Source organism: Coptis chinensis, chromosome 3 (assembly GCF_015680905.1).
Source record: "Coptis chinensis isolate HL-2020 chromosome 3, ASM1568090v1, whole genome shotgun sequence".
Lineage (NCBI taxonomy): Eukaryota > Viridiplantae > Streptophyta > Magnoliopsida > Ranunculales > Ranunculaceae > Coptis > Coptis chinensis.
Window position 1 is genome coordinate 37,226,843 of NC_141458.1, and position 14,867 is coordinate 37,241,709.

Here is a 14,867-nt window from a genome sequence, read left to right on the forward strand (position 1 = left end):
TGGTGGATAAAAATGAAGTAAATGTGGTTTGGTGTTTCACGTGGGAGGAAATGAGATTTCTCTCAAATGGAGAAGAAAACAAAATAAGGGGGGGACAATCCATTTACTCCCTTGACTTCTTTTCCTTTACCATGTATTATTTTAGTTCCTTAGCTTTAGTATTTTTTTAGTTTTTGTTTTTTTGAAAAAAAAAAAACTTGTAATAGTTTTAATGGAGGAAACCTTGTGTTCCTCTTGAAAAATTATTACTTCTTCATGCAAGTGAGTTTATAAATAGATAGTTTCTTCTTTTTGTTCTCTCTCTCTTTCTCTCTTTTTACATTCCACACTTGTTTTAGTTTTAGCCCAAGGATCATGAGCTAAACCTTCCCTTTGTGGGGAGTTAATAACACTCATGTGAGGGAAAAGTCTTGTTATTTGGTTTAGTAAGTGTTAGAAAGAACAACTAGGCCTACATCCTATCCCAAAATGATAGTTGGTGTAGAGTCTAGTTAGAGATAAAGTGATAAGCTTAGAGATAAGTCATTGCTTGGTTCCACATGCTAGCATGTATGAGCTTAGAGATGAGTCATATTTGTTAGGGATCAAGTTTTCTTTTAGTATAACTTGTCTATGAGTTCTAGGAAGATTTTAATGCGCTTATAAAAATCAAATAACAAAAGTAATCTTCACATGAGGAGAATTAACTCTCCACTTTTGTTTTAGTAAAATTTTATTGTGTCTTAGTTGCATGATTTCGTAACTTAATGTTTTTAATTTTTGTGTAGTAAAGAAACCAAATATTTAGTATTAATATAATCATATTTAAACTTACTCACTAGTTCTCTAAAAGAGTAAAAACGAAGTTGTAAGTGGTCCTAGAATTTAGGTTGGTTCGAATCTTTACTCCAAACTATATGAACACGAAGATCGTGAGTAAGTAAAATCTTTGAATTCGCACTTTCGCCAAAGAAGAGATTCAAATCTCTAACAAAGCAAAAGGCAAAAAGTTGAATATCAAAATGGCACCGCTGCCATTCTAAAGACTAAGTGCTTGTGCTACAGACTGGAAATTGCTCCAAGGGGAACCCCCACTCTCATCCTTATTTCCTTTTCGTTTCTTTTTTACGTTTTTGTTTTATTTTCGTTATTTTTGTCTCACAAAAGACCTGACCTCTCTCGAATTTTTTGTTGTACTTCCAGGGACAAAAAGTTAGGACTGGAAAAGTAAACTACACAAGATTCTAAGGTTTATGTGAAAAGTTGAACTCATTGTGGCATAATCGACACGCGTGTCTTGTGATCTTGGACTCAAGGCCCACGTGTAACCCGTCCGCAGTGTATATTTTCTTTTTTCTTGCGCTGTTCTACCTCCAAAGATCCATCGATAAATCCTGATCCATATCCAGGCCTAACTCTCTGGAACTGTGACATAAAATTCGAATATCTTCTGGGATTAATTACGTCGACGGATTGAAACGTCTGTTTCATTTCTTTGGCGGACTTGCGGGAAGCAACATGTTCCAAATTTTTACTGTTTTTGCATGAATGCCATGTACGTAACTATTATGTGCTAGTTTATGGATTATTATTTACGTGTTAGCCTAGAAATATGCATGAATCATGTTCATATACCTGTAAATATTTATATACGATTAACTAGGCATGAATTGCATCTTAATGTATATATACATCTAAATGGTACTGTTTTGCATGGTTATCTGTCTTTCTACATCTAAGTGTCTATTGTTGCATGTTTAGTATTTCTCTACGTATAAGTACACGTCTTGTATAATATTTCGATTTTGTCAAGAAAGAGGAGAACATTCCAACGAGGGTTAAAATCTGAGTTGGGTAAGTTGTTTCTAAACCTACGGGGTGAAACACGCTCTCTATATGACTTTTCGCAATCTCAATGAGTATTGTCGAAATCGATTTATTATGCAATACAATAGTCGTATTTTAGTTTACGTATAATACGTTGCATGTTTAGTTTTAGCATTGTCGTATTTAGATACGTATGAGTGATTCAAATTTGCCTGTTACTGTTGATATACGTCTATGTAATATTGATCTACAAATTAGCGTACATATATCATTATTCGATGTATATTTGCCTGTACGTATGGAAGTATTTATCGATGATACAACCTTGCCTATTCGTATAGCTATACGTATGAGTAGAGTATCTTCACATGCTACTACATCTAGTATCGTATGAGTAGATCATATTTGCATGTTTGTAATTTCACCCTTGCATAAATCTTAAAAAAATAATAATAATTAAGAACGACCTTGCATAAATTTTAATTCCATAAATCTTAATCATATTCTGTGTCTAGGAAACTTGAAAGATTGAGGTTACTTAATTAGAACCGTGCTTGCATGGAAAGCCTCCCTCATATCTCTCTTGTAACCTGACCGTTGGTTTATACACACGTATTCCTCACTTCACTGCTACATTAGCAGCAGCTTAGGCCTACGTTGTTCAACTCCAAAATCTTTAAGAGAATCATAAAATTCAAGTAAGAATAAGTTCCTTCTATCAATTAGATCTAATTTTATACTTGCATGAGATTAAGGTCTGGTTCCACTAAAGAATTTGAACATACCTATCATCGAAAAAAATACGATAAGCAACTGTGTAAGTTCTCACCTAAAAATTGTTCTCCTTATGTTAATTACCTTCATCAAGTTCCTTCGTTGCCATTAACTTCTGCAGTTATGGATGACGATCCTCCACCAGCTGAGAAGCCCCTGTCGGACTTCTGTACGGCATTACAGGAATGACCTTCTTCCTGCATCAAACTTGAGGACATTGTTGGTGATTTTCGTATCCCACCAAACGTTTTTAGTTTGTTACCTGTGTATCATGGTTTGGATCACGAAAAACCGTACAATCATCTTCGTAGGCTTCAATAAGTGGCCCCAACATTTCACCATCTAGCTGTCTCTAAGGAACAACTCTTGCTTCGGCTATTTCCATTCACCTTAGCAAAAAAAGCGTCAATTTGGCTTGCAGGACAACAACCACAATCCATAGACACATGGAATAAACTTGTTCAAGCGTTCATGCTTTAATTTTACACTCAAAAGAAAACTACTGAAATGCTTCAGAAAATTCAATTCTTTCGTCAAAATCCTCATAAATCGTTTACGGAAGCATGGAGTCGCTTTACTGATCTTCTTTTAGAATGTCCTCATCACCAACTAGACAAAGCCGTCCTTGTTCGTTCCTTCTTTAATGGACTTTCTGATCATCAAAAAGAAACTCTTGATATAATGAACGACGGTTGCTTCATGGACAAAGGAGCTACTGAAGTATATAATTTTCTTGAAAAACAAGCGAAAAAAGGTACACCTTTGGGGTAACACCGAAATTTGTCTAGATCATCAAAGGATATTTGTAACAAAGGCTACATCTATTTTTGAGGTAAAACCCGATCGAATTAAAATTTTGATAGAATCCTTAACTAAAAGTAGATGCCCTTGCGGTTCAAGTAAACGATCAACTCCCAAAATAGGTCATGAGCGTTGACACATCCCCATGTGTTCTTTGTCTCGATCTGAACATCGATGCATATTGTCCCTTGTTATATGCCTCCCCTTCTCAACCATCGGAAGAGGCATGTGCATTCAACATTCCTAATGCACATTGGCGGCAACATCTGAATTTAAACGGCGAGGAATAACCAACGGTTTGGGGGCTCCTCTAGGTTTAAGCTAATCCAATTGCGACCAACCAACAACTTTATTCCATACCGCCAAGGCAATAAGCAACAATACCAACAAAGTCAAAATCAATTTCAAAATACTTCGGATGCTAACTATCAAACCAACCGTAGCCTTGTTCCAGCCAATCCAAATCCCAACTATAATCAACAACTTCTCAGCAATAATCGTGATCTAGTACATGTTGCACAACCTACGCCACTCGTTACGGATAGGACAAATGAGACTTTCTTAGCTTACATGAACCAACAATCTCAAATTTTAACGTCTATCCAACAATCACTTCAACAATTGGCGCAAGAAAAGAGTCAGAAAGGCGTGTTTCCTGGACAAGCAGTTCCAAACCCTAAGCCAGCAAACACTGCCTTTGAACTCACCAATGCACCTGGTACAAGTACTCCCAACCAAGGTGAGGTGCACGCAATCACTACTCTTCGATCGGGAAAAACTGTAGACAATCAAATACATATGCCAGATGATCAACCAAAGGAATCCGACGATTCAAATGAATCTATTTCCAATAATGAACCTACGGAGGATTCACCAATTACAACAAAGTCAACATCTCAGAATTTAGGAAACAAGCAAGTGGACCTTTTGCCAAATTCCGCCCTAAGGCACCGTTTCCTGCACGTTTGGCAAAGAATAAACCTGATGAGAATTTTGCTGAAATTCGAGAGACTTTTCAGAATTTGACAATCAACTTACCTTTTCTCGACGCCTTAAAGCTATTGCCAAAACATGCAAAATTTCGAAAGATATGTGCACCACAAAAAGGAGAACTAATGTTCCTCAACAAAGCGTTCCTCGCGAGCAGTCTCCATCCATCACCAAACATAATGGTATAGTCAAATACAAGGACCACGGTAGATTAAGCGGTTCCATGCACCTTAGGTGACAAATATCGGCCTCTGCTTATTTGCTAGACCTAGGAGCTAGTGTGAACTTACTTCCATATTACTTATTTAAACAACTAGGTCTTCATGAGCTGAAACCTACCACCATGACTCTATAGTTAGCCGATCGTTCCATTAAGTATCCAAAAGGAATTGTGGAAAACGTCTTTGTAAAAGTCCAAGACTTTTTCTATCCTGTAGATTTGTTATTTTGGATACAGAAGTTGCATGTGATTCCATTCCTATCATCTTAGGACGTCCGTTCCTAGCAATTGCTAATGCTCTTATTAACTGTAGGGATGGTTCCATGACCATGTCCTTCGGAAATCTTTCGGTCGAGGTAAATGTGTTCAAGATGATGAAACAAATTCCAGAGCCAGACATTGATGGTGAGGTGAACAGGGTTGATAGCATTGTGCAAGAGTATTTAACAATTATTTTTCCTGAAGATGAAGTATACCAATTTCTTTCCTTTAGCGATTCTGAATTTGAGGACGATGATTATACACAAGAAGTAAACGAATTATTAGAGTCAAGCAATTTGACCCTACGACCGTGAGGTCCAGCAATTTAGAGGAACATCAATCTGTTTACTCTATGGAAGACGATTTTCCTCAAGAATCTTTAATACCCACTCCACCCGCCCCTGACTTAAAACCTCTTCCTTCGGAATTAAAATACGTACATTTTGATCCAGATGGTAGTCATCCAATTATTATATCATCTCAATTGACTGATGATCAAGAATCCCGTTTAATATATGTCATTCAACAACACTTTTCTGCTATTGGATGGTCCCTCGATGACATTAAGGGCATTGACCCTAATGTATACACCCATTGCATACATCTTGAAGAAAATGCTAAGATGTCGCGTGAACCGCAGCGTCGTCTAAACCCAACCATGAAAGATGTGGTACGGGAGGAAGTTTTAAGATTACTCGATGCAGGTATTATTTACCCTATATCCGATAGTATTTGGGTGAGTCCAGTACACGTTGTTCCAAAGAAATCTAGCATTACAGTTGTGTGCAATGATAAAGATGAATGTATCTCCGCTCGTATTCCAATGAAATGGCGAATATGCATTGACTATCGCAAACTTAATGCAGTAACTCGTAAGGATCACTTTCCACTGCCCTTCATCGATCAGATGCTTGAACGGTTAGCCGGTCATGCGTATTACTGTTTTCTTGATGGTTATTCAGGATATTTTTAGATAGTCATAGATCCTGCTGATCAAGAAAAGACTACATTCACCTGTCCTTTTGGTACATTTGTATATAAACGAATGCCTTTCGGCTTTTGCAATACACCTGGTACTTTCTAACGCTGCATGCTTCACATTTTCAGTGATATGGTTGAACGTTTTATGGAAGTATTCATGGACGACTTCTTAATATATAGAGATTCTTTCGATAGCTGTCTATCAAATCTTGAAAAGGTCTTTACACGTTGTGAAGAGAAAAACCTTGTTCTTAATTGGGAAAAATGCCATTTCATGGTTAAAAAAGGAATAGTTTTAGGACATATCGTTTCAAAATATGGAATCGAAGTCGACAAAGCTAAGATAGAAAAAATTGCTTCACTTCCTATGCCAAAATAGTTCGTGATATTCGCGCATTTTTAGGACACGCAGGTTTCTATAGGAGATTTATTCAAGATTTCTCAAAGGTTGCTCAACCTTTAACCAATCTCTTGCTTAAAGATGTCGTTTTTTACTTCAGTTTCAATTACAAACAAGCTTTTGAGACTTTAAAATCCGCCTTAACTACCGCTCCCATAATTCAACCACCTGATTGGTCTAAACCTTTTGAATTAATGTGTGACGCGAGTGACTATGCTATTGGAGCGGTACTAGGGCAACGCTGAGAAGATAAGCCAATTGTCATTTACTACGCGAGTAAAACCCTTAATGAAGCTCAACGTAACTATACAACCATTGAGAAAGAGTTTCTCGCCGTTGTATATGCCTTGGATAAATTTCGTCCTTACCTAGTGGGTTCTTCCATAATTGTCTACACTAACCATGCGGTGCTTCGTTACCTATTAGCGAAAAATGATGCAAAACAGAGGTTGATCCGATGGATTCTCCTTTTGCAAGAGTTTACTCTAGAAATTAGAGATAAAACAAGTTGCAAAAATATGGTTGCAGACCATTTATCAAGACTTGTGAGTGATGTTGATACTGATACAGAACCTATCTGTGATTCCTTTCTGGATGAACACTTATATTCCATTTTTTCGTCCCCTTGGTACGCTGACATAGTAAATTACTTAGTTACCGAGGAAGTCCCTTCATCTTGGTCTCGTAATGACCGAAAAAAGTTCTTATCCACTGTGAAATTTTATTTCTGGGATGATCCCTACCTCTTCAATTATTGTTCCGACCAACTAATCCATCGTTGCATTCCCGACTGGGAACACAATGACGTGTTATCCTTCTGCCATGAACAATCTTGTAGTGGTCATTTTAGTGGTAAGAAAACAGCAGCCAAGGTTCTACATACAATGTGGATTTTTTTTGCCAACACTGTTTAGAGATGCACATGAGCATTGCAAAGTATGCAACCGCTGCCAGCAGTTAGGACACATTACTCAACGTAATATGATGCCCTTAAATCCCATTTTAATTGTGGAAATCTTTGATGTATAGGGCATCGACTTCATAGGTCCCTTTCCAAATTCTCATGGTTTCCTTTACATATTGGTAGTAGTTGACTACGTGTTAAAATGGATTGAGGCATTGGCATGTCGTGCTAATGATCATAAAACTGTCGTTTTTTTCGTAAAAGAAAATATTTTCTCTCGATTTGGCGTTCCAAAAGCTATTATTAGTGATGGGGGAAAACATTTCTGTAATAAATTTTTTGAATCATTAGTAAAGAAATATGGAGTCACGCACAAAGTGGTAACTCCGTATCATCCTCAAACCAGTGGCCAAGTAGAAGTCTCTAATAGAGAGATCAAATCCATTTTGGAAAAAACTATTAATCCATCTTGAAAAGACTGGTCTCTACGATTATCTGATGCCTTGTGGGCATACAAAACATCTTTTAAGACACCTATAGGGATGTCTCCTTATCGCCTCGTTTTTAGAAAACCTTGTCACCTGCCGGTTGAACTTGAGCATCATGCTCTATGGGCCATCAAAAGCCTCAATTATAATACTAATACGGCAGGCGCAAAGAGAAAATTGCAGTTAAATAAGCTCGAGGAAATTCGGAGTGATGCCTATGATCTCTCGAAATCTTATAAAGAAAACATGAAAAGAGTGCATGACAAGCACATATTGAGAAAAGATTTCAAAGTTGGTCAAAAAGTTTTGTTGTACAACTCAAGATTACACATTTTTCCAAGAAAATTAAAAACTCGATGGTCTGGTCCTTTCATTGTCTCTGCTGTCACCCCTTATGGGGCTATATCTTTGAAAAACGTAAATGATGAAAGCGAATTTCAAGTAAATGGCCAACGTGTAAAACATTATCATGAGTTGTGCTCTCTAGATGTCGAAGAGACTCTTCTCAAAGATCCAGTCTATACAGACTAATAGATTCACTAGTGTACTTCTTTCCATGTGATATAAACAGGGAAAGTATGCCATTAGGGTAGCCGGGCCCTCTTCTATTTTCTTTTCTAAAAATCCCTAGAGTGTGTGGTTGCAAGCGCCGGAACCTTAGTCCACAAAAACTCTACTTCAGAACTGAGTATAAATGTCTTCTGTTAATCGAGCAAACGTGCCTTCTGGTAAACAATGGGTACCAAAAATTTCAACTCCTTCCTTCTCTTTCCTTTTCTATTCTCTTCCTCGCGAACTTCAGCTTGTCATTTTTGGTGTAAGTCTCACCCATCTCGAATAGGTAATGGTCGTAATACTTTTGCTTGAAAGCGACGGACGAAAAGGATGGGGTGGTGTATGAATTGTCAAACACCTTTCTATCCAGGTCTTGATCTACTATCCGATATGAGCCGGTATAAGGTATATTATTGTCTGACACCAGCTCATCAGGATAAACTTCGTTGTCATCCCGTTGCTCCCACAGGTTGGGATTCGTCTTGAGGATCTGACGTTAAAAAACTCACATTCGTCTTGAGGATCTGACGTTAAAAGACTCAACTTGTTTATACTCGTGTCTTTTATTTTCACCTTTGCACTAAGTGTTGTGCACAAAGAGAGTCGTGATATGCAACATCGGATGGTCCCTCGTTCGTATGGGCAATGGATTTCACCAGCCAACCCCCGAATAGTTTTCTATTTGATGATAGCGGTTAGGCGGTTTGAGGCTATACCATATGTACTAAGGGTAATATTATTATTAGACCATTGCACATTGGTCAGGGATGGTACCGTCCTAAACCCTAGGTGCCCAAAACATAAAGGTTAAGCCACAGTTTGGCTGGATTGGGTTCTCCCCAGAGCCGACATGACAGTTGCCTCATATTACAGTAATGATTTTCTTCTTAAAATCCGGTGTTGTTAACACGTTCATCTCCCCTCATACATTTGTATATATAATTTGTAAATAAATAAAGTTTCTTCAAAAAAAAAAAAAAGGTTTGAATGTGATTATGTCATATTTCAGTGGATGACATTTTTAATGCCGATCGTTTTGATATCTCATTCGTTCAATTTGGAGTTAAAACAAATCGAAATTCTACATTTAAAATTTTGGAACATTTCGGGACATAAAGGGAATTTCTGGAAATCATTTGGGCTTTGGCCAAAAATTGGACCTGATCCAAAATCACAGATCCGGTCACAAAACACAACCCGCGGGCCACACCACGCGTTAGCCCCTCATTTTTCTTCCCCCCCAAAATTCGGATCTTGGTCCCCCTCCCACTCAACTTCAAGACGCGCTTTACGAGCCCGATTTTTCACGCCGCAAGACGGACAACTCCACCAATTCAAACCCCCGCTCCAGCACCATCTCCTCCATCACTCCTAGCAATTTCCACCCTCAGAAAATCATCTAAACCTCTCTATGGCAGCACGAAGACGAATCACAGTTGAGAGGAATTTCAAAAATCTATTCGATTTGGGCATGTTTCATCCCTTTTTCGATGAAGAAATTGCAAATAGGGAGTGGGAGTATCTGTTGCACAAGGTGCCGGCTAATTACTCGGAAGATTTGGTTTTAAAGTTTTACAACAATGGTGGTTTTCGGGGTGATGAATTTTGGATTACGGCTGATGGGATGGACCGTGAACTCACGCTAGATACATCACAGATTCCGATAAACTCAGATAGTCCGATAAACTCAAATAGTTAGATTACGATGGACTCAATGTTGGACACACTTCTCGAGGGAGAGTACAATAATGGCTCAAACTGCGTGTACTAGCACTCACTCAGACGAAACCAACTAGCCGTCACTCAGTGGCTGGCTTACAACGTCATTGGAACTTCTAAGACGTCTGACGTGAACAAGACATTCTTGCACCTGCTGTGGATCCTCTAGGAGAAGAAGAATACTTTCTGTATGGTCCATTTCCTGGGCCATGTTCTTACGACTGCGTCAAACAGGTCAGCTCCTCTTGATGTACTTGTTACTCAGCTTATGCTTAACTTAGGATTCCAGTCTGCTACTCCTTTTATTCCAACAAGGTCTTTCGAGAATTTTGGAATTTTCGAGACTTGTGTTCTGGACCACTGGGACCCAGTAGCTAGAGATGATATTGAGCATGATAACGTACCTCCTCCTCCTCCTTCACCAGCCAACTGTTTTAATGAGGATATCATGCACCGAATCAGCACTCCCATGGAAGCTTTGAAACATATGAACACTAGCATGCGCAGGATGTTTCTTCGTCAGGAAGAGATGTTTACTTCCCAAAATGACTTCCAGCAAGAAATGCGTAATCGCCAAGGTCGTTTCCAGAGAATGATGATGGCAAATCAGTAGCAATTCCAAGATCAACTGTTAGAGTCTTTGGGCCACATTCCAGACCAATCAGCTCAACCAAGAGTTCGTCGTAGCCGATGAAGTAGAAACCCTGGTTCATCCTCTGCTAACCCTGAGGATTCCTAGTAGTTGTTTATTTTCCTTAGTTTAGAAATGACTATGTCATTTATTTCCCTTATGCATTGTATTTTTATTTTTCTAGTGATAAAAAAAATTATATTGTTTGATTTCTCATAATTTTGTATCTCCAGATGGTTTGAATGAGAAATTGTTTATGATATGAAATTATTGTACTACGTAATATTTTAGTTGTTCCTTGATGCACTGGGCCTACTCTCAAAGCCCAACAGTCAAAACCAAACGGACTGATCCAAACGGTCAGATTTCTAATTATAAATCCAACTCTCCTCTTCCACTTTCACTCATCCCTTTCGCTCACACTTCACAAATTCCTTTTCACAAATTCTCATTTTCTTCAACATAATGAATCAACTTGAGCGATGGGAAAAGGAGCAACGCGAATGGGCTATAACAATATTCGTGATAACCGTGTTTATCATTGTTCTACTGTCGCTCATGCATAACATGCTCCAGAATATCTAGATCTATGTAACCGACATCTTTCTTTCCCTTTGTCGCTTTGTATATTACTATGGTGTGTTAAATAATTCTCCATCATTTGTACGGGTTACGTATTAAATGGAGAAGTCCGTATTAAATATTTGTGTGTATTAGTTGTATTTTTACCTATTAACAAAAAAAAAAAAAAAAAACAACAACAACAACAACAACAACTAAGAAAACCATAACAAAGAAATTACCATCTAATTCTATCTTTACTCATAGTGTTCAGAGAAGATCGCACACGCTACACGGTACGCATAACACTTGTCACACACGCAACTCGATTATTCTATCCATATTTTATTACCGAGGCATGATCATAAATTCTGAAATTATGGGTAGGTCTAACTGCCATGTGAAACCTTCCCCCATACTTTCTATCATTTTAACATCTCATTAATTGTTTGTGGAAATCTGACATGAAAAGAGTTACTATGGATACCCATTGTTGTTGTTCATAAAGGTCGGTGTCACAACAACACATGAGTCACTTGTGCTTTCATATATTAATTTTGGATTTACCAAAACTTGGAATCCTGATTGGTACAGACTCATAGATTGCCTATAAATCTCTTCTTTTCAGCCATTCTCTTTCAAGTATTCTTCACTATACTTCCCTCCGTAATACTTCCAAATGGATCAATCAAGAAAAATAACGCCTGAGAAAGACTACTTAAATTTTTTTGAAGATGGCCGATTTTCTCCTTATTTTGACACTGAAATTGTACGTCGAGGATGGATGCCTCTTCTATATCATTTAGCAGCTGGTTATTCCTAAGAATTGGTTATGATGTTCTACCAATTTAGCGGAACTGAAAATGGAAAATACTATTTCAATGCCTATGGACGATGATTGGAATTGACTAGGGAAATTATCTCCGACATACTTCAAATCCCAATGAATACCCAGGAGTTCCTTTTTCCAGAGTCATCATTTGATTCCGTCAAAACTTTACTACGAGCTACCGTATCCCATGGCGAAGTCGGAAATAGACATCACGTTGTTCTTCAACGCTCTTTGAAACAGAATCAACGAGTTGTGCTCCACTGGTTGGGACACAATGTGGTAGGTACATCATACCAATCAGAAGTCACAAAGTCTCAACTTCACCTACTTTGGATTTTGCAGACTCGGAGGGATGATTTTTGTCTAATCTAACACCTCTAGAACGCGATCACCAGGAAAACAAAAAGGTCAGCAGCTCTACCTACTTTAGTCACGCAGATTATGATGCGTTGGGGTTATCCAATAATTTCTCCAGAGACACCCTTTCAAAGAGCAAATATTAGTGTGCTCCAAACAGACTACTCCGTTGGTTTTTGGACTCCTGACACTCTGACAGATGAACAGAACAACCCAAGCTCAAACTCTGAACTTTTCTTTGATAAAAATGCCATGATAAACATTTTTAATCCCATGGAAGGCATTCAATTTCTTCATCACGGCATGTGGGAACTATACGCTCGTCAAAATATCATCATTACAACTCTTAAGGAATTCCAAGAACGTCAAGCAATGCATGATGTTGAACAGGAGGAAATCTTGGAAAATCATTCTCAGTCCTTGCAAAATCACGCTCTCCTAATGAAAAATCAAACTACACTCTCTGCCAGCCAAGGGGACATTCAAATGCAGCTCAGATAACAAATTGAAGAACTAAACACTGTGGTGCTCAATATGCGTCTCCAGTAGCATCATAATCCATGATTTTCTTATTGAATAAAAATGGAATAATAATACTAAGTGAATAAATAAATAATCGTATATATTATTACATTTTTCGTCATATTATTAATTTTGTTCTTATCTTTGTGTCTTCTTTTGTAAGAAATGTTTGCTAGAATCATTTACGTTTTGACTAACTAATTTTAACATGTGATTTTCAATGTCATTACAGGAGGGTTTATTTTCTTCCATACTCATTTATCCATCCAGTTGCCTTTCTCATTGCCCATTTCTTTACTTCATCCACCAAGGCATCTTCATCAAACATTGCATCTTCATCAAACATGACACCTCCAAAACTCATTCCGGAGCAATCCTTTCAGTCTATGATGGATTCCAATACTTATGGTCATCTCTTCCGTGACTACATCACTAACATTGGGTGGTCTTCTCTAGTTCTTCAACCTGACCAAATGATAACCCGTAAAAATAATAGAATCCTAAATATTAATGTTAACAACACTAATACGTAATCCTACCACTCTTACGTTTAAATCAATTTTTTTTTACTCTCAAAATATTAATCATGCAATATAATGAGTAAGGATTCATCCACTCTTAACTCTCAAGATTTAAACAAATTCAACTAATCAAACCCAAAAGGAACAATGGTGAGAGTAATGATTTGATGTGAAATTTCTATACTACCATTCCCAACACAAGAACAATAATAACAATAAGACATAATTAAATTAAACTGAAATTAAAACTAATTTAGCCTAAGATTGTGAATAACTAATTATAAATTTAAGACAACTAAATCTAAATAAGAATTTAAACAATAATCTAAATTGAAATGAAGAACTAATACTTTATTCTAAAAAATAAATATGATTCTAAACTAACTAATTGAATGAATGTAAAAAAAACTAGATCTAGATCTAAAAACTAATCTAGATCTATCTTTTTTTAACCCTAAACTCCATTAACATTAGCTTCCTAACCTAACTGCCCTTAACAAAGAGTCAAGCTTTTGTTTTTATACTTTCAGATCCAAAAATCGTGCATGGGCTTGGAGCCATGTTTTGGGCCGGAAAATCGGGCCCAAAACCCAATTTCTTTAGTCCAAAATGGGCTCTTCAGCTACAGTTGACTTCGACAGATGTTTCGTCCACTTTTGCTCCTCTAATTGGGCCAAGGCTTGGACCATTGGAAAGCTCTTTCCGAGCCGGTCGTTTTGACATAAGATACTCCCAATTCCAAGGTCTAAGTCCAAAGATACGGCCTTCGAAAGTTCTGCTGACTTGTGCATTGTTTCTGCCTATGTTGAGTTTTCAGCTTTTGATTGGGCTTTACAAAGGCTTTGTCTCCTTGAATCTTGGCCTTTATTCACAGAACTCCTTAGCAACCGACCTTTGCTCCTTTATCTCGCTAAAGTGGCACATTTCTGCACATAATAGACTTTGAAGCCCTGAAATGCATAAAACACGAATCGGTATTAACTCTTAATTATTACTCACATAATTGGTCTAAAAGTATGATTGTTAATGGGTTAAAACTACAGTTTTGAGCTCTTATCAAACCACCCCCAAACAGCATTTTGCTTGTCCTCAAGCAAAGATGAGAAATTAGAATAAGTGACCAAAAATGGAGTTCTATCTACTCGTTTATTTGAGAGCGATTGCATTGACCATATGCGACAAGGGCCTTAAACCACTAGGAATTCCCTAGTGGACGAAGTTATAGCCCTCGTGAGAGTTTTCCAATAAAGGTACTCACAAACTTTATCTATACTACAACGACTAAGAAATAAAACTATTGTTTCCTTATTTATGTCTCAATTATCTATACATCTCACTAGCAATGAATCTGAGAATAATCATAGCCGAAACCTAAGCTAATATATGCATAATAATCAATCATCTACTTAATAAACATATATACAATGAGTAATGCTATGAAATACGAATGAGTCCATTTCTGAAACTTTGGAATAGCGTCCTTAAGTAGGTTCTCACATAAAAGTCAAGACAAAAATCATTCTGATTTTTCCACTCAAGTTTTG